Here is a 6,853-nt window from a genome sequence, read left to right on the forward strand (position 1 = left end):
TGATTCTCAGGAGTCCTGAGCTGACTGGGATTACCCATAAAATACTGTCCACCAGAGCTTTCACTGATTCCCACTGAGCTCCATAGGAGCCTGGAGACTGCCTGCTGTCTTTGGCTGATCTCTCCAGCATTGTCCATCCACAATGCCCTTGGGGAGGGAATTCCAGGATTTTGACCCAGCAATGTTGAAGGAGTGTCGATATATTTCCAAGTCAGGATGGTGAGTGGCTCAGAGGGGAACTTGGTGTTCCCAAGTACCTGCTGCCTTTGTCCTTCTGGATGGAAGTGGTCGTGGGTTTGGAAGGTGCTGTCTGAGGATCGTTGGTGAGTTTCTGCAGTACATTCTGTAGATAATACACACTGCTGTTACTGAGTGTCGGTGGGGGAGGGAGGGGATGTTTGTGGGTGTGGGGCCAATCAAGTGGGGACTGCTTTGTCCTGGATGGTGTCGAGCTTCTTGAGTGTTGTTGGAGCTGCCCCCACCCAGGGTAAGTGGGGAGTATCCTATCCCACTCCTGACTTGTGCCTTGTAGATGGTGGACAGGCTTTGGGGAGTCAGGAGGGGAGTTACTCGCTGTAGTATTCCTGACCTCTGACCTGCTCTTGTAGCCACTGCGTTTATGTGGTGAGTCCAGCTGAGTTTCTGGTCAATGGTAAATCCCAGGGCATTGGTAGTGGGGTATTCAGTGATGGTGACACCATTGGATGCTAAGGGAGGATGTCTCTTACTGGTGATGGTCATAGCCTGGCATTTATGTGGTATGAATGTTACTTTCCACTTGTCAGCCCAAGCCTGAGTCCCGATCATGTTGCATTTGAACATGGACTGCTTCAGTGTCTGAGGAGTTGTATATACTGCTAAGCTTTGAGTAATCATCCCCACTTCTGACCTGATGATGGAGGGAAGGTCATTGTTGAAGCAGCTGAAGATGGTTGGGCCTAGGACACTCCCCTGAGGGACTCCTGCAGAGATGACTTGGAGCTGAGATGACTGACCTCCAACAACTGTAACCATCTTCCAATGTCCCGCGTATGACTCTAACCAGCGGAGAGTCTGTCCCGTGATACTGGTTCATTCCAGTTTTGCCAGGGCTCCTTGATGCCACACTTTGTCAATTATGGCCTTGATGTCAAGGGCTGTCACTCTGTCCATGTTTAAACAAAGCTGTAATGAGGTCAGGAGCTAAGTGGCCCTGGCAGAACTCAGGGCATCCCTGAGCAAGTTACTGGGGAGCAGGTACAGCTTTAGCCTCCCTTGGGAAGATGCTGAGGGAAGGGAAATGTTTTCCTGAGGTTTCAGGAAGGGCACAACATGAGACAGGTTAATAGGAACCTCCAGTCTTGACAATCCCTGGGATGGGTTGGGAATAGTTTCCCTGAAGGGTTAGTCTGTCATTTGCAGTTGGGGTGAGGAGTGGGGTCTCTCATACCTGCACTCTCCACCAACAGGACGTCCAGTGTGATGTGCTGGCTGGGACCCCACTGCAGGTTCTCGGCAATACGCTGGAAGAGGCCACACGCAGGGAGCTGGAGGAGCACAGAGGTACTGCGGATATGGCCTGTCCCTGAACGGGCCAGAGTAGGAGTAATGCCCCACACTGAAACACAGAGAGGTACAGTCAGGCACTGGGGCTGTGTGGGCAATCCACCTTTCCCGACAGTGCCAACCTCTAGGGGGCACCACAACCGCGCCCCACCCCACACAACCCCCACGCCACAACCCCCCCACCCCACGCCACAACACCCCCACCCCACGCCACAACACCCCCACCCCACAACACCCTCACGCCACAACACCCCCACCCCACGCCACAACACCCCCACCCCACACAACCCCCACGCCACAACCCCCCCACCCCACACAACCCTCACGCCACAACACCCCCACCCCACGCCACAACACCCCCACCCCACACAACCCCCACGCCACAACACCCCCACCCCACACCACCCCCACCCCACACAACCCCCACGCCACAACACCCCCACCCCACACAACCCCCACGCCACAACACCCCCACCCCACAACACCCCCACGCCACAACACCCCCACCCCACACAACCCCCACGCCACAACACCCCCACCCCACACCACCCCCACCCCACAACACCCCCACGCCACAACACCCCCACCCCACACAACCCCCACGCCACAACACCCCCACGCCACAACACCCCCACCCCACACCACCCCCACCCCACAACACCCCCACCCCACACCACCCCCACCCCACAACACCCCCACGCCACACCACCCCCACCCCACACCTCCCTCACGCCACAACACCCCCACCCCACCCCACACCACCCCCACCCCACACCTCCCCCACACCACAACACACCCATTCCACACCACCCCAACACCACAACAGCCCCACCCCACACCACCCCCTCCCCACACCTCCCCAACCCCACACCACCCCCATCCCACAACTCCCCCACCCCACACCTCCCCCACCCCACATCACTACCACCCCACACCTCCCCAACACCACAATACCCCCACCCCACCCCACCCCCCATCCCACATTTCCCCCACGCCACAACACCCCCACCCCACACCTCCACAACACCACAGCACCCCACCCCACACCACCCAGACACCACAACACCCCGAACCCACACCTCCCCAACACCACAGCACCCCCACCCCACACCATCCCAACACCATAGCACCCCCACCCCATGCTTCCCCCACACCACAACACCCCGAACCCACACCACCCCAACACCGCAACACCCCCACCCCACATCTCCCCAATACCGCAACACCCCACCCCACACCACCCCAACACCACAGCGCACCCACCCCACACCCCAGCACCCCCACCCCACACGACAACACCCAACACCATGCCTCCCCCACACCATAACACACCCACCCCAAAACCACAACACCCCCACCCACACCACCCCAACACCACAGCATCCCCACCCCACACCACAACACCCCCATCCCACACCACCCCAACATCCCACAGCACCCCCTCCCCACACTACACCAACATCACACAGCACCCCCACCCCAACACCACAGTACCCCCACCCCACCCCACCTCACACAGCACAGCATCCCCACCCACCACCATCCCAACCCAACACCCCCACCTCACACAGCACCCCCATCCCACCCCACCCCAACACCACAGCACCCCCACTCCACACAGCACAGTAACCCCACCCCACCCCATCTCACACAGCACAGCACCCCCACCCCACACCACCCCAACACCACACAGTACCCCCACCCCACACCCTCCCCAACACCACACAGTACCCCCTGGGGTGGGGGAGTCCTGAACTAGAGGGCATAGATTTAAGGTGAGAGGGGGAAGATATAAAAGAGACCTAAGGGGCAACTTTTTCACACAGAGGGTGGTACGTGTATGGAATGAGCTGCCAGAGGATGTGGTGGAGGCTGGTACAATTGCACCATTTAAGAGGCATTTGGATGGGTATATGAATAGGAAGGGTTTGGAGGGATATGGGCCAAGTGCTGGCAGGTGGGACTAGGTTGGGTTGGGATATCTGGTCGGCATGGACGGGTTGGACTGAAGGGTCTGTTTCCATGCTGTACATCTCTATGACTCTATGACTCAGCAGTACATACCTACTTTTGTATTCTAGCCCTCTCAAAATGAATGCTAACATTGCATTTGCCTTCCGAACTGTCAACTGAACCTGCATGTTAACCTGAAGGAATCCTGAACTTGGACTCCCCAGTCTCTTTGTGCTTTCTGTGCTTAGAAAATGGTCTACACCTCTATTCTTCTTGCCAAAGTGCATAAACTCATACTTTCCTAGATTGTATTGCATCTGCCAATTCTTTCCCACTCTCCTAGCATGTCCAAGTCCTTCTGCAGCCTCCCCACCTCCTCGACATCACACAGCCGTCCATCTCCCCACCTGTCCCTCCACCATTTTTGTGTCATTTGCAAACTTAGCAACAGTGTTAATGTATAACGTGAATAGTTGGGTCCCACTATCGACCCCTGTGGAACACCACTAAGTCATTCTGAAAAAGACCCCTTTATCTCCATCCTCTGCCTTCTGACAGTCAGCCGAACCTCCATATATGCCCAAACCTTGCTCCCAACACTATCGACTCATTTAAGATAGCAGCCTCCAGTACAATACGGTGTCAAGGGCCTTTTGAAAATCCAAGTACATCATGTCCACCAGCTCTCCATTGTCTAAGTTGCTCATTACTTCTTCAAAAAATTGAAAAGGATTAGTCAGGCATGACCTGTCCTTGACGAAACCATGCTGACTCCATTATATTTTGCCATGCACTTCCAAGTACTCTGCAATCTTATACTTAATAATGGACTCGAAAATCTCACCAACGACTGAGGTCAGGCTAACTGGCCTGTACTTTCCTGCCTTCTGCCTCCCTCTCTTCTAAAGCAAGAGTGTTACATTATCTACTTTCCTGTCCTCTGGGACCCTCCCTGACTCCAGTGATTCCTGAAAGACCACCACTAATGTCTCCACAATCTCCTCAGTTAAAAATCACACAACACCAGGTTATAGTCCAACAGGTTTAATTGGGAGCACACTAGCTTTCGGAGCGTCGCTCCTTCATCAGGTGATTGTGGAGGGCTCAATCCTAACACAGAATTTATAGCAAAGATTTACAGTGTGATGTAACTGAAATTATACATCGAAAAATTGATTGTCTGTTAAGCCTTTCATCTGTTAGAATACAGTGATAGTTTCACTTCTTTCATGTGTAAATCACAAAACCTTTTTTTTAAAGTTGCATTCTCGGGTTAGCTGTTAACAATGGTGATAGCCAGACAATATGTTGAAGGTGTTGGCCCCCTGTGTTCTCTGTCTATGACCTGATGTTTAGATTGATTCCAATCTAGAAAGTGAGATAACAGAGTTTTACATAAATTCATGCAGTTTTTGAGCTCAGAGTTCTACATGAATGCATGCAGTTTTTGAGCAAAGTACAATCTAACTCTGCAAGTACAAAACAATTCACCACACAAAATATATGTGTGTATGTGGGTCTTTGTGTCTGTGTGTGTGTGTGTCTGTCTGGAGTGGGGGTTGTGAGTGTGAGAAAGTGTGTGTGTGAGTGCAGAGTGTCTTAAGTCTGTGAGGGGGTGCATGTGTGAGTGTGGGAGTGTGTGTGTCTGTAAGGGTGTGTGTGGGTGTCTGTGGGCGTGTCTGTGTGTCCGTGTGTATGTGTGTAACGGAGTGCCTGTGTGTGTGTGAGTGTGTGTGTGTGTAGGAGTATCTGTGTGTGTGTGTAGTGCAATGGTGGTCACCTGTAATGTGACATGAACCCAAGGTCCCAGTTGAGGCTCTCCTTGTGGGTACTGAACTTAGCTATCAGCCTCTGCTCGGCCACTTTTCTCTGCTGCCTGTCCCGAAGTCCACCTTGGAGGATGGTCACCCGAAGGTCTGAGGCTGAATGTCCTGGACCATGGAAGTGTTCCCCAACTGGGAGGGAACCCTCCTGTCTGTTGATTGTTGTGTGGTGCCCATTCATCCGTTGTTGTAGCCTTTGCTCGGTTTCCCCAATGTACCATGTTGCTGGCGTATTCCATTGTGCAAACTGATGCAAAGTGCTTGTTCAGTTCCTCCACCATTTCTTTGATCCCCATTACTACTTCTCCAGTCTCATTTTCCACTTGATTCTCTCTCGCCTTTTAGGTATCGAGAAAAGTTCTTTCGATCTTTAATCTTTTATACTATGAACTGGTTTGCCCTCATATTTCATGTTCTCACCCCTTATTACATTTTTATTTATCCTTTGCTTCTTTTTTAAAAAAATTTTCAATTGTCTGGCTTCCTACTAGCCTTCACCACATTGTATGGTTTTTCTTTTGATTTTATGCAGTCCCTGACTTCCCCTATCAGCCATGGCTCCTCATCCTCCCCTTAGTATGTTTCTTTTTCCTTGTGATGAATTTTTCCTGGGCCTCCCGAATCATCACCAGAGACTCCTGCCATTGCTGCTCCACTTCCTTCCCTGCTAGGCTCCCCTTCCAATCAACTCTGGCCAGCTCCCCCCCATGTCTTTGTAGTTACCTTTACTCCGTTGTAATACAATTACGCCCGAATCTGGCTTCCCCCTCTCACGCTGCAGGGTGAATTTGATTACAGAACAACCTCAATTACTGAATGAGATGGGCGGAGAGTACTTTGTCCGGATAACTGATCTGATCATGAAAGAAGGAAGCATTTGGGATGTTGTTCGGATAATCCGAAATTTGGATAACTGATGTTCGGATAACCGAGGTCTCTGCCCACGAGGGGCTCCTTCACCTTCAGCTTCCTAATCAGGCCTACCTTGTTACACAGCACCAAATCCAGAATTGCCTGTTCCCTATTCGGCTCAACCACAAGCTGCTCCAAAAAACATCTCATCGACATTTCTTTGCTTAGAATCTGCTTCCAACTGATTTCCCCAGTCAGCCTCCATGATTAGTGTCATTTTGCCTTCCTCACACACCTTCTCTATCTCCTGCCCCACATCCTGGCTACTGCGAGGTGGCCTGGAAGCAACTCTTTATTTTTTCTTTTGCAGTCCCTCAGATCTACCCACACAGATTCCGCGCCTTTTTCTCTTAGATTAGATTCCCTACAGTGTGGAAACAGGCCCTTCGGCCCAACAAGTCCACACCGACCCTCCGAACAGCAACCCACCCAGACCCATTCCCCTACATCTACCCCTTCACCCAACACTACGGGCAATTTACCGATTCACCTGACCTGCACATTTTTGGACTGTGGGAGGAAACCGGAGCACCCGGAGGAAACCCACGCAGACACGGGGAGAATGTGCAAACTCACACAGTCGCCTGAGGTGGGAATTGAACCCGAGTCTCAGGCGCTGT

The sequence above is a fragment of the Chiloscyllium punctatum genome, chromosome 45 (assembly GCF_047496795.1).
Source record: "Chiloscyllium punctatum isolate Juve2018m chromosome 45, sChiPun1.3, whole genome shotgun sequence".
Taxonomy (NCBI): Eukaryota; Metazoa; Chordata; class Chondrichthyes; order Orectolobiformes; family Hemiscylliidae; genus Chiloscyllium; species Chiloscyllium punctatum.